The following is a 15,088-nucleotide window of genomic DNA, read 5'->3' as shown; positions in this document are numbered from 1 at the left end:
ACTCAGAGAGCCAGCAGTGGGGGAGCGAATGGCAGCGCCTACAATCAACAAGCGGAGCAAGCCAAAGCATTCAGCTAATGGAGCATGGCAGGAAGACACCAGTGCATCGCGGATCACATTTTTTTATGGAGAAAAGTAAGCAAGGAACAACTTATCTTTACTGACGTCACTGCCTTTAAGTGACCGATACAGAATGACAAACAGCTTTGTAGATTGTGCTTTAAGTTTTTATGGAGTCAATAGCTTCCCTAAACAACAGTGGGAACTAAAAATTCCCAGAGAGCCAAAAACAATGTTTTTCACTTAAAATCGGGTTTTAAATATTTTTCTTACAAGCCTGCAAGGAAAATGAAGATAAGTTCAGAATATTGCACTTATTTTCAAATCTGGACTATGCCACAAGTCATTAAGCAAAATGCAAAACAAGTCATTTATCATATACCCCCACCTCCCTCTAACTTATTCATGCACACACTCTCTCATATGCAGACACGCAACCCTTTAAAGCATCATGTTTATTCCCCCGAAGCATGGCTGTCTCAAATTCATAATTGCTCATCCCTACAAGATCTTACCAAGCATGGCCTGGCCTTCTGAAAGGCTCAGAACATGATTGATTGATGACATTGTTCATTCATTAAATTTTATTCAGACTTGGACTGGCTCAAATCCCTTAAAGCAATTCCCTTCCTCTGGTTTATGTCAAAATAAAAGCTCCAGCTAGCATTTATTCCTGTCTGTAGACACTTTCAGAAAAGTCAAGATTTCAGGTAATCTCTCATATCCCTATAATTTTAAGACAAATGTTTCTGTTGTTGACATAATTTCTTCCAAAAAAGGGTAGTGAGATAAATATCCCTGGGAGAGAGTAGAGGAAGCAACCCAACTGAAGCATATAGATCAGAGAGTGAACCCAGAGTTGGTTGATAGAGGGAAAGCAACCAGGTAAGTATGCCAAATTTCATGTGAGTTCCCCAGAAAATAGGCATATAAAACAAACAAAAGCCAGAAATCATTCAGGGAGAAATTCTGAAGGACTGAGCCACTATATTCCAATCAATGTAGACCCTGGTAGAACGTCACAGAACTTTCAGAAGCAGCCAGGATTAGGTAGGCATTTTGGAATAGGAGGTATGGTTGCTCCTTCCTCACATCATTTTACCGTCGTAATAATTTAGCCCATTATCGCCTCTGTCCTCCACCCACCCTACAGCTCACACACATCACCAGGGAGAAGTACATGGTAAGGCTAGTTTTCTGTACAGACCCACAGCATAGAAATCCACCCGACATGCTCCTTTCAGATCTGAAAACTTGGGAAAGGCTTATGTATGTGTTTCCTATACACTGTGCCCAAGCCCTTCAGCCAGACCAGACCACCTACCACCTTCTGCAGGTTCCCAAAGGACATCCACAGAGGATCCTGAGGCAGGACAGCGCCTTTCCTCTGCCCTTCCCCATGTCTCCGAACTCTTGCCTGCGACCTCCACCCCTGCACCCCAGCTCCTTGCACTTGGTTTTGGATGGGTCTCCCTAGAGATGGACATTTGGCCCACCTCACCCCAAGCTCTCAACACCCCCACACCACAAGCAGACACTAATATGTGAAATACCACCTCACCAGAGGTGACCTACAATGGTGTCAAGGGAAGATTCTCTATTCTTTGCTGTCAGTTTTCATTTTTACATTGACTACAAGGTGGCTCACAGCTAAATTTAATGTTCACACAAATGAGCCACTTTTATTAGGGTTTCCCAACAGAACAATCCCTCCTCTTCTGCTTGACCTCTGCCCTCTCTTAGTTTCAGCAGGCTAGCTGTCGCGGCATTTTCTGGAAATAGCTAATATATATAACTAGAGTACATCCCTTTCCAGTTTCAGAAGAATGGTACCGTTTTAGAGGCAGAAGACTCCTTAGCAGTCATGTGCCCCAATATTTCCCAAATGCCAGTCCTCAGGCCAGTTCTGGCTAGTTCAAAGCTAACTGGTCAACAGAGACAGGACAAAGAGGCAGGAAAAGAAGGGCGTTTTCATCATGCTAAATGCATACAGCCTAAAGACAAATTTATGACAGCCTACTTTTTCAGTATTAAAATATTTCTTCTCTCATGAAATGATGTTAGTAGATGGTACTTATTTTTTTTAAATAAACCCTTAATTATGAAAAATTTTTAAACACAAAACAGAACAGTATGCAAATATGTAGTAAACCCTCATGTACTCATTCGGCTTTCATAATCATCAACTGTGTTTATACAAAGCCACCGTAAAGATAGTAAACACTGATCCTGAATTTTTTTCCTATTCTACAAAATCTATAAGCATGGAAACGACTAGGCTGGGCCAGCCGGTACATTTTATGGAGACCAGCAGCATTAAGTGATCTGTCCTCGGCTGTGCAGCTGGTCAAGTACAGAACTGGCACATCTGGTGTGCCATGACACAGGCTTTGAGAGTAGAAGCCAATCCTTTTTCACCTGGCAGACTTCGGTGGAGGGCTGCCCAAGACCCACAGGAGATGGCTTCCTTCCTGCCCTTGTTATCTCCTTACACACTGCTTGAGATCATGCAGCCACAACCAGGACAAAGGGAAAAACCAATGCTCTGTAACCAAAGTTCACTTTATCTCATGCTAGAGCAATTGCATGCCATCCCTGGAGAGCTCCAGGAACTACCGCGCAGTTTCAGTACAAATACTATTGGAAGTTTCTACATTACTTCCTTATCCAGCGCTTTAAAAAAGGGGGGAGGGGGGATGAAGCAAACATATGTGAATCAATGAGAATTCATTCAATAAAGTAAAAAACCAGCTACTCACCCCCTCTTATAACCGCCCACAATTACCCCACTAACCAACTACCAGGTGGGGTATTAAATTGAAATGGAAGTAGTCAGACCGGGCAAGTACACTCCGGCCTCACAGAACCCTGGTAAAAATCAAACAAGGGAGTATACGTGACAATGTTTTAACACTTTATCAAACTTTACCAATGCCAGGGGTGGCCAATGGATAAGAATGAAAGGCTGTATCTTTTTTAAAGGGCTCACCTGAATTGTCAGTTTATGGAGAGTCGATTTCCCTGAATATATCCTGAAGCATCAGAGAAGCCTTCAGCAGCAGTAACTAAAATAATAATAAAAGCCATCAGAATCAAGTAATGTTACAGACGTCAGTGTTTGGGGGGAAAAAAAATCTCAATCTATACATTTGGTCATTTCCCCCCCTCACTAATCATGAAGGGAAATAACTCAGGAAACAATGAATTTCCGCTGCAACACATGGGCTGGGAATATTCTTTACCAACAGGGAATTGAGGTCCCAAGACACTTATTTCAAAGAACAAAATTATGTTACTGTTGGCAAAGAGGCAAAACACATTATTTTCTTCCCTGTAGTAGAAATGCTTAATGGCTTTGAATTTAAACTAAGACCAGATACATACATTGCCCTCCCTGCCCCCACCAAGGTTTAAAACAAAAAGCCCAGGCATTGCAAATTAACCTACATGAGCTCTTCTTGTCTTGTTCACTTTTTTCCTACTTAGTTCCTTTAACACATCTGTGAAGGGGTCCTTCCTTGCTTCAACTGTTCCCACTTCATCCCCAGTTCTCTGAGGAACTGAAAACTGACTATTTAACACCTTATTCCACAGAAACCCAATTGGAAGCAGAGAAGCACCGTAATCAATTGTAGGGATCAACAAAATGAGCCAGCCACAGCTAACAAGCGCAGTCTGAGTGAGAGCGTACAGATGAATCAATGAAACAGAGTAAACATCCTGATATAGAACCAACTGTCCCTATATAATCAGATCTGTGTAGGTAGGCATGTGAGACTAGTTAATAAATGGTGTTGGTTTGCTCTTTAGGAGGAAGGAAAAATATAGATCTCTCTTCCTACTTACGATAAAAATAAGCTCAAAATAGAATTAGATGAATACTAGAAGAATACACAGATGAATGGTTTTATAATATAGGGTTAGAAAGGGCCTTTCTTTATAAACATGACATCATGATATGAAAATCTGAAACTATTAAAGGACTGAGATATTTGGCTGAGTACAATTTTTTAGTATCTCAAATATATAAATGGCAAAAACAAATCAAAAGTAAAAATGAGAACAAACACTGATATTTTGGTCAAAAGGTAAAATAAGACACTAGGTAAAATAGTTATATAAAAAATTTATAAAAGGTTGCTATTCTTACACAAAAATGTTTTAAAAACCAGTAAGTAAATTAATATTCCCCTCAAAATGGACGAAGCAAATTTAAAAACTTTCTATAAGAAAGTTTACTCAACTACACTGAGTGGCCATATTATTATGATCTCTGAACGCATAATAATCTGGCCACTCAGTGTATGTCCTATATAATAAAAGGCTAATATGCAAATTGTCCCCTCGACCAGGAGTTCAACCAGCAGGCAGGCTGGCCAACCGCCCATGTCCCCTCCCCCTGGCCAGGCTGGCTGGACCCCACCCATGCACGAATTCATGCACCAGGCCTCTAATATATATACTGAGTGGCCAGATTATTATGCGTTCAGAGATCATAATAATCTGGCCACTCAGTGTATATTAATAATAAAAACATTCAACTCTAGAACGTTTAGACTTATTTAGCACCTGTCAAACTGACATTTACTAAAGATTGACAATAGCCAATGTTATAGACATATCTCATAATGTAGCCACTTAAGCAATTATGTCAGCATGTAAAATAGCATACTCTATGATCCAGCAATCCTATTTCTAAATAAGTTACTCAAAGTAGATTATTGCATAAGCAGAAAAATGGATATACATAGAATTGTTTATAATTATGAGAAAATAAGTAAATAAATGCCCTAAAGGCCCACATATAGACATGTTAAGTAAACTACATAGACACTGAAAATCATGGAGGTCTGTATGTGTTGTTATGAAAAGGCATCTATGATATACTTCTGAGTGAATAAAACAGGCAAACGACTGTAAACAGTTGATTCCATTTGTGTGTTTGCAGGTGTATGTGTGTGTGCGTGAGACTTTGTGTGTATGTATGTGTGTGTGTGTGTGTTTTCCTGGACGTCTAGAAGAATGTCTATCAAAATAGTTATGATTAGCCCTGATTATCAGAATTTTAGAGAATTTTTAGTTTGTTTATACTATAGAATCTCATGTAATGAACCTGAATTTTTTTTCCCAAAGAATACGATTGAGCTATTTTTAAATCTCATGCTCAAATGTAAAGTGATAAACTGCATAGATTTCTACTTTCCTTCTCTGTCAGCTTTTCTCTTACTTTAGTGAGGTTTGTGTCACACATGTGCTTGGAGTGAACGCTGATTACAGAGTTCCCTTCCTGATCTGTGGGTCCTATTCACTCCCCAGGGCCACTTCATCATTGCCTTTGAGTTCCTACGACATACCTGTATCCTTATTATAATTCTCTTTTTACTGAAGCTAGCTCAAGTTAAGTTGTTACTTGTGACCAAAGAAGAACCAGTAATACAGTGCTGCTTTTTATTTTCCACCTTCTCAAGCATTCCACCCCATTTGAAAACAGATGAATAGAGGGGGCAATGTATATATCTGGTCTTAGTTTAAATTCAAAGCCATTAAGCATTTCTACTACAGGGAAGAAAATAATCACATTAATGAAGATTTACAATGTCATGTACTGTTTACAAATACAGATTAAGTAATTGAAGCAAGAAGCACAAAGCTAGTATAACAAAGGCAAAAAACTATTTCAAGAGACAGGCAAACTTCTTCTTGACTAATAAGAGAATTGATGAAAAGAGTATTTGAATAATAAGAACAAAAGGGACATACTTGTCCAGATGAACCATTTCTATGGTTAAAATATTCTCCATTATAATATTCTTAATCACTCCACAGGTTTCTTTTTATTGGGTTATATTTATATGTGAAGAGCTTTTTTATTTCTATTTGGACTATAAAATACAGAAATGTATTCCCATAATGGGCCCCTTATATTCACTATCTCTCCAGCAAACAAATATATTTTTCACATTGTCCTATTTTTAAAGGTTCCAAAGTTCTATGTCATATATGAATCCTCATAACACCATAATTACAAACCTTGTTAAAGAACCATAATCCCTTGTAGATGTACAAATCCCTCTCTAGGTTTGTTGATGTAAAGTACGAATCTAGTTAATCCCCTGTCACCTCCTAGGGGCTCTCCCTGTCCCTCAAAATTTCCCTCGATGGTGATAGACAATGGACAATGGATGGTGATATCCAATTTCAGAGAGGAGCAATCATGAGGCTTAAAGTATCTCTGTCACCAGAGCATAACTCAGACAACCCCCCGGGCCACCAGGGCCAACCACAGCCCTCTGTTCTGACCCCTCTGCAGTGCAAGGAGATCTTTCTCAATGGATGAATGGGGAGCCAGCCAAGTCCATATTTGAGGCTGAGATGTATTAGGATTTATGAGACAAAACACTGCATTTGGGGGAGGCAATAACACAGTGGTTAAAAGTAAAGTGATTGATCCTGGTTCTGTCATTTACCAGTCATTTGGGGTGCCTTAGCCTCTCTGTACCTCAGTCTCCTCCTCTGTAGCAATGCCCAGCAAAAGGGCTAGTGTGATGATTAAAGGAGATAAGGTACCTAAAACAATGAAGAGTGCTCAACAGTCAAACATGGTCTTGCTTGAGCTCCAGGTCAGTGGGAGCAGGGATGGAGCAGCCCATTGTTTGTTGCCTACAGAACCTGGGGACAGAATATGTCCCTGTGGGGAACAGTTAACTACTTGCAATGCTTATTTTAAACATGGATAAGACCCTCCCAATTAAATAGAAGGTGCCAGGAGTTTGTTATTTAAAGGAATCTTGCCTTAAATTAGAGTAGCCTTCTCCAGGTCATCAAAGAATAAATCATTTGGCAGCTCCCACGTTGTATCTTTTCTGGAGTATTTCAAGAAGCATAGATAAATGTGACCAAAAAGCACCAAAAGCTATTGGCTAAAACACCTGTCATCAACACCAGGACATTAGGGCAGGACTTTACTTCCGCATCCCAGGTCACCTCCTACAATGCTGGGGAAGCTTAAACACACTTCTCAGAGTCCCAGATCACTTGCCACCAGAACAGAGATGGTAATACTCAGCTATTTCAGATGTGAAATGAAATGAGAGAGTATAGGTCAAGTTCTTAACACAGTGCCTGGAGCCAGGTAAGTATCCAGTAAATGGTACATCTACTATAACTATCATCTTAACCACATTAAAGAGCGGGGGTGGGGGTGGGGTGGTAACACATTAAATAATGTGATTAAGATCACACAAGGCACTTACTTCCTCACAGTGAGGGTGTTATGAACTCTTGATTTCCACACTTCACTTAGCATGATCCCCACAGGAATGAGGGGCCAAGCTGAAGGGGACCCGAGGCAGCAGGGGGGTCTGGAGCTATAAAGGGCCTGCATGAGGCACGCGGCTGAAATCTCACTGTGTGGTACGGGTCCCAAGCGACCGAGAACGCATTTGTCCTAAGATTTCTTCAAAAGGCAGGAAGGGTGCAACACCACATTCGAGCTTTGCTCTAACACCATGTGCTCAAGCATAAAAATCAGAAGATGGGCCCACGTGGGCATCATCTCAAGGGATTTTGCTGCCCAGAGTTGACAACAGTGCTTTTATAACGTAAGGCCAATTAAAGCAGAAAAAAATCCACTAAATTTAGCTAAATCAATAAGCCAAGTATACCATCCTTAGCTTGAAGTTATCATTAACATTTGACATTTTACTAATCACTCGAAATCATAAAATCTAATAAGGAAAGAAATACACCACTAGTGATTCAGTGACTAAAATAAACATAGGAAGAACCAAAGAGAGAAAATAGGAAGAATTTTTAAAACAAAATTCTCCCAACTTTCTCCAACTTCTATCATTTGCCAAGGATTTGCCTTCTCTATTTTCTCGGAAACCTTGAGAAATTTCCCATTGAAAGTGCAGCTGAACGCTTGCAATCCAGCTCTGCGAGGTCTGAAGCTCTCTGGTTCCAAGGGGAAAGGTCCCATTCTCATTTCTGGCTTCCCAGCTAGAAGCTGGGTGCTGGGGGCTGGGCCCCAAGGAAGCTCAACAAGGCACAAGCTGGAAGCACCAGTGCCCAAGGCCTTCGGAGGTGAGAAGTGATAGGCCACCTCAGCCTCAGCAGGGCCAGCAGAGCTCCGGAGACCCCTCTGTGGTCCTCTCAAGGCTGCATTCCAGCAAAGGAGGAAGTAGGAGGTGTTACAGGCAAAATAAAAAATTAAAAAATAAATTCTCTTACAAATGTGGGCAATGCCGGATCAAACAAAATTAAGGAGTTTCTCTAATGCAGAACAGTTTATAGACACTTTAGTATGATAATGTTGATGATGAATACATGGTTCCTGCCTTATTTGTACAGATTTCTTTACTTTCGGGGTCTACGTCTTGGGACAAGTGCCCCACACATCACTTTGGGGGAAAAAATAATGTCATAATTAGTTCTTTTGTGCAAAAGAGTATTGAAGGCTCACTTTGTCCCACTACACTCACAATTACATAACTAAGTCCAAAGCCCCTAAGAGATCAGTTAATGGTGCAATGTTAACGCAAAGTAGTGCGAACTAGTTTACCAGGAGGACAAGAGAATTGATAGAACTGCACCGCTTTTCTTCGCTCAGTCTTTATATGTTTTTCACAACTGGGAAAACAGAGATGCCGTTAATTCCTCCTTGTTCTATACCTCAGTTTCCCTTCCCTCAAAATTTTAAACACGCTTATAATAAAATGCAATTAGTAATGTGGGCGACTAGAATGTAAGCTTCATGAGAACAGGCACTGTACTTAGTACAGGACAGCCCCAGCCCCCTTAAACAGTGTGGATACAAGAATGCCCCATAAATATTTGAAGATGTGAATAAAGGAATCAATAAATAAGTTTATGTAGGTGTATCATTAACTCATTTTATAAACTGGCCAAAATATATATTCTACAGTCCTATATTTTAAGTTGACTTTGAAAAGCTCATTATAAAGCAATTCATCTTTCTTTTTTTCAAAAAGTTTTTATTTTTCCTATTTCACTCCCACCATAATCTCCCATCCTTTGCAACTCCACCCCCACCACCACCCCCACACACAAAGGTATTTCTTCTTATGACTTCTGGTTTAGAAGGAAATTTCTGTCTCTAGACCTAGTACCATATTCAGTACATTATTACAGCCAATTATTTTCAATAAAAGCCAAATTAACTAACATTCAAAAGACTAGGAATTTCAATTAATCAGAACTACACAGCGATTCTCCTTTGGGAGAAGGAAGAAGAAACACATTTATCTTCTAGAAGGCAACTATATACACAAATAAGCTTTTATCACCAGTTTGCTGCAAAAGGCAACTGAGCATGGAATACAGATATCAAGAAATAATCTATACCATTAATTTCAATATTCTGAACATAATGTTTAAAATAACCCTGAGAGCCCTGGCCAGTGTCGATGAGTGGTTAGAGTGCTGGCCCTTACACCTAAGAGTCACAGGTTTGATCCCCGGCCAAGGTCAGGGTGCATGCCGGAGGCAACCCAATGGATATTTCTCTTTCTCCTCTGTTTCTCTCCCTCTCCCTCCCTCCTTTCCACTCTCTCTGAAAAGTAATGGAAAAAATGTCCTCGGGTGAGGGTTAACAAAAAAAAACCCTGAGATGTTGCAACCAATAAAAAATGAACCAATAAAAAATGTTTTTCGCTAAACTCAATTTACTATGAAAATCTGACAACACATTTTAGAAAAATTTGCAACAGTTGTTTGTTTGTTTTAAGGGAATGGGGTGAGAATAACAAGGAAATACTGCTCTAATTTCACCTTGGTCATGCGAAAAGTCAATGAAATAGATTTTCCCCACCACCATGCCTCCCAAAGCAGGTAGTGGCCAGGGTGTTCCTATTTGCAGTCCCCAAGTTTTGCTTGTGCTATATTTCCGTCTATTGCAGCATTCCTGCCCAGCCCCAGCTGTGTGCCAGCTCCCTCCACCACTGGAGTAAACAGGCTAGGAAGTCGGCTGAGTTGTATCCTTGGCTCCCAAGGATATCCAGGACTGCTACCTTACCTCCCATCTGCCCTGCCCCAGCATCTTGTGCTCCAGCACCACGGAGCCAGCACTCCTCCTTGAACCCTGCACCCTCTGAGCTCTTCCCCTGCAGTGGCCTTTGACCTCTAGTCTCCCATGCCTAAAATGGCCTTTATGCATAAATGTCATGATGCATTTGTCCAAACCCATATACAGTAATGTACAACACCAGCAGTGAGCCACAATGTAAACTACAGACTGCGTGACGATGCTGTGTCAATATAAATACATCAATTGTAGCAAATGCACCAATTAGGTGTGGATGTGGACAGTGGGGAGGCTTTGCATGTTTGGAGAATGGGTGTATAGGAACTGTCCATACTTTCTGCTCAATTTTGTTTTGAATCTAAAACTGCTTTAAAAACAAAATCTTTAAAAATTATAAACAAACAGAAAGTTAAAAATTCCATTAAAAACAAACAGAAAACATGAGCAAGAAGTGAAGGGTGAACACGGGCCAGTGTGGCTCAGTTGGTTGGGCGTCGTCCTGTGCACCAAAAGGTTACTAGTTTGATTCCCAGTCAGGGCACACAGTCAGGGTTGTGAGCTTGATCCCCCAGTAGGGGGCGTGCAGAAGGCAGGTGTTCTGCTCTCACATGGAAGTTTCTCTCTGTCCCTCTCCTTTTCTCTCTCTCTAAAAACAAACCAAAAAAGTGAAAGAAAGAGAGAGAGGGGAAGGGAGGAAGGGAGGAAGGGAGGAAGGGAGGAAGGGAGGAAGGGAGGAAGGGAGGAAGGAAGGAAGGAAGGAAGGAAGGAAGGGAGGGAGGGAGGGAGGGAGGGAGGGAGGGAGGGAGGGAGGGAGGGAGGGAGGGAGGGAGGGAGGAAGGAAGGAAGGAGTAAAGGGTGAGATAGAGCAATGCAGATGCCCCCCAGGCACCAAAACCAGAGAACCTCTCATGGGGCCCTGTCCACGGCAGGGCAGAACCCGGGGAGAAGCTTCGAGTGAGACAAGGTGGGCTTGGCTCTAGGAAGCAGCGATGGAGGGCCTGAGGTCCTCCTGGCCAGCTAGAACCATCACTTGCATATACCAGAGTCGTCAGGTTGAACAGCAGCTGCCCATGCAGACCTCCAACCTGCTAGAACAACCCTGAGAAGTCACATCCTCCCCTTCTATTCTCACTGCCACCTCCACCTTGAATTTGAAGGCTACTCCCCCATGCCAGTACCTGGAGAACTGCTCCTACAGTGAAAGAAACTATCCATCTGAAGATCATGCGGAGAGAATATGACTTCCTCAAGGGGTGAACCACCTGGTTTTCCTGACCAGTGGGAAATGCATCAACTGTAATGGAATGCCCCGGGACTGCAGCCAGGAGAGGGAGCAGGCATCCTGTTGAGGAGACATGCTAACCCCCTGTGAGTGTGCATCAAGGCTCCTTCCTCCAGCCCCTAGAGCCTGGCTGCCTGAGTGCTGTGAACTAACACATGACCACATAAAAGCGATGGAAAGAAAGAATCCAGGAGCACCATGAAATTTTATCAGACTCTGGGCAACCTAAAATAGATATCACAAACAAGAACATGGGGTCATGTGGGAAGATGCTTTGGCTAATCAAGAACAAATGAGCTACTCAGGTATACATAATGTGCAAATCAGGGACTTATTTTTTTATAAATAAGGACCTGTCATCACTTGATTCTGATTAGCAGCTAGTGTATCCCTCAAAGCTCCTCTTTCAAGAGCAATTTTGCTGTCGTAATATCTCTTACTATGTGAAATCTTGTCTTCATAAATTGCCACCTGGTATGTTTTCCAAAAGGCTAAATCCTTCTTCTCTTTCCTCACCCAGTCAATGGTTTTGATACATTTCATCCAAAACTGAATTCCCTACCCACCCAACAAACAGTCGTTTTGTCATTGAAACTTCCTCCTCCTCTCAGGACATTTGGGGATATTAATTCTCCTTAGCCATGTGTCTCCTTCTTCCTGTCCCTGATCTGTCATTCCAAGCTTCCCCTTTTCCAAGCAGCCTCCCTTGCCCCTTCTTTGCCGTTCTCTGAATTTTCCTGGGTCATGTAGATTTCTGCAGAACGTGGCAATTCATTATATCATGTTGTATTCCTTCTAATGCTGGTTCCACAGGGCTCTATGACAACAACAGATAAGGCATACTCAAGTGCCCAGCACAGAGTCTACTGCTGGGTCACCCAAGGCGAGTAGCATGCTGGTCCCTTTACACTCCAGCTGGGTGAACGTGGGCAATGCGAGTCCTCTGAGCCTCACTTCACCCCATATAAGGCTGGAACACCTCCCTAACTTCGGCCTAAGACCTGGGGTAAAATATGCCTGCAACAGATACCGACCGTTTTCTCCTCCCCATGTGTGATCGTTCGGCTCTCTAACTGGAATAAAATCACGGTGAGAGCAAGGTAAGACACTCCTTCCCTGTATTCCTTCTAGGCATGTTCACAGTATGAAATAGCCAAGAGATGGCTTTAAAATAATGCTTTCTAGTTAATGGCCAAGTTGCCTTCAGGTGATAGGGTTTCACAACTTTGCTTCACAACTTCATTCACCATATCAATACTTAAAACGTTCTTTTAAAAAGTTCAGATATGTACAAAATATAGGGAACATTATAATGAACCTTAAAGTACTTATCCAGCTTCAATGATAACCAGTCTTACTTCATCTCTCTCTTACTTCTCCCCCAGCCTTCACTGGAGATTATTTTGAAGCAAATACCAGATAGTATACCACCTATAATAACAAAAACGTAATAAGCGTAATATGCTAGTTAGACTGGACATCCTTCCAGAGGTCCTTCTGGGACGAAGCGGGGGCTGCAGCCGTGGGATCGAGGCAGCCCCTGGGGCTGCGAGGGAGGGATCCAGGCAGCTGCCCCCTCCCCCTCAGCTGCCAGGGAGGGATCCAGGCAGCCGCCCCCAGCTATGAGGGAGGGATCGAGGCAGCCGCACCCCCCACGACCCCTCCCCCCCCCCCCCCCCCCCCCCCGCCCAGCTGCCAGGGAGGGATCCAGGCAGCCGCCCCCGGCTATGAGGGAGGGATCGAGGCAGCCACCACAGCTGCAAAGGCCTACTCTTGCACGAATTTCATGCATTGGGCCTCTAGTTTCAATATAAATATGTTATGAAGCTAATATTTTTAATCAGAGAATGTATAATAAAGCTGCTTTCACTTAGAAAAGGTAAAATTCTATGTCTATCAGATAAAGTTACGACCACCTCCATCTCTTTGTTTCCCATTGCACACAGAACGCAGGTGACCCAGGACCAACTCAGCAGGGCCGAGGTAGGCTTCCTGGCAGCACAGGAGCTGGCTGGATGCAGGCAGGACGCTGCCCACCCATCCCCGAGACCTCTGCTTCAAGGAGGAACCCAGGGGCCTGAGGGCTCTGCGGCTCCCCAGCTGGTTTGCTTGGGCATGACTAGGACTTTCTACTTCCCTGTTCGATTTCTGTGTCATTCCCAGCACTAGCTTCGCTACCCACTTGCTCTTTGTCAAAAACAGAATGAATAAATATATATTCAAATAGCAAAGTCTTCTCCAGGAACAGGTCTCCTCCCTATTACCCTTGTACTAAAAAGAAAAAAAATGCAGGTGGCCAAAAGCCTGAGGGGAGGGGAATGACTTCCCAGAGCATCCATTGCTGTCCTTGCTAAGGTGACCATGAAATCATTTAAAATTATGTTGGACCAAATCATAATTCAAATATAAAGCTACTTGGGAATTGTTCAAACTACCTACCTCACTGTGGACTTGGGTTCTCTATGTCCATCCTACCCAATGTTAAAGCCACTAGCCATGTGTGACTGGTGAGCACTTGAAATGTGGCTAATCCGAATGGAGATATGCAAGGAGTGCCAAGTCCACAGATTTCAAAGACTTAATACCAAAAAAAAAAAAAGGGGGGTAAAATACCTCAATAATATCTTTTAAATTTTGAAATGTTCACACTTTGAAAAATATATTAAAATGAATTTCACCTTTTTAAAATGTAGCTACTAGGGAATATAAAACACGTGTCTCACAAATTTAGTTCCAGTGTGATGCTTCTCCAGATTCTAATTCCTTTCCACAACAGCCTAAATGTGTTGGATGTCAACCCACCATAACTGGAGCTATTTGAGCACAACCCTAGAGCTAAAATCCACTTGGACTTCTTTTTTGAATTATTCTGTATGCCTCCTCTAACGGTTCCTGCCAATTCCATTAAGATTTAAATATTTAATTTTAGTGTTCCAGTAAGACACTCATGGCTACCTTGAGCATAAAACATCACGTAACCACTAGATAGACCCCTCAGACTGAGAGTCAAAATGTTTAACTGCTGGGCTATTAAAAAAGCAACTCCCGATCCATATTTTTATCTATTTGTTGTTGTTTTTTTATTAATCCTCACCTGAAGTTCTTTTCTTTTTTTTTTTCATTGCTTTTCACATGCCCTGACCAGGGCAGGGAGTGAAATGCAACCCAGATACATGCCCCCTTGACCAGGAATCACACCTGCAACCACTCAGTGCATAGGTTGACACTCTAACCACTGACCCACACTGGCCAAGGCCCCAATCCATATGTTTAATCTCACAATCAGATTGTGATAACATTTCTTTTGGCTGTTACAACCTTAGGTGTTAGAATTTCACTATGCAGCTGAGGAAATACTCAAACCCACATTTCTGCTACAAGAGGAGGGAGGGTGGGGCCTGCTCCACAAACTAGGAGGAGAGCCATTCACCTGCCTTCTATCAGCTTCTGGTGGATGAAACAATGAGCATATGATAAACTGAGCATTCAACACTGAAAAAGGGAAAGTCAAACATTACACCTGACCTCTGAGGGTTAGTGGACTTCAGGGTGCTTCCCAGCTGCCTTTTCCTAAAGGCCAGAAGGGATCAGAATAAGGGGGAAGACTTTGGTTTAAAAAAAAATGACTCCATGAAAACTGATGAAGTAAAACCTCCATTATCTGGCCCAGTGCTACCCAAAGGGTGCGCTGCCCACAGTCA

At 42.3% G+C, this 15,088-nt stretch overlaps 1 protein-coding gene across 1 annotated transcript in view; it reads right to left on the bottom strand.

Moving 5' to 3' along the window:
• Positions 1 to 15,088, bottom strand: part of TLN2 (talin 2) — a 410,048-nt gene that overhangs the window by 235,671 nt on the left and 159,289 nt on the right. The window contains 1 exon segment of the mRNA XM_079767908.1: positions 3,050 to 3,125. The gene's annotated coding sequence lies outside the window, so the exon portion shown is untranslated.

The sequence above is a fragment of the Cnephaeus nilssonii genome (genome assembly GCF_951640355.1).
Source record: "Cnephaeus nilssonii genome assembly, chromosome: 4".
Lineage (NCBI taxonomy): Eukaryota > Metazoa > Chordata > Mammalia > Chiroptera > Vespertilionidae > Cnephaeus > Cnephaeus nilssonii.
The sequence above is the reverse complement of the archived record's forward strand: the minus strand, read 5'-3'. Positions and strand labels throughout refer to the sequence as shown.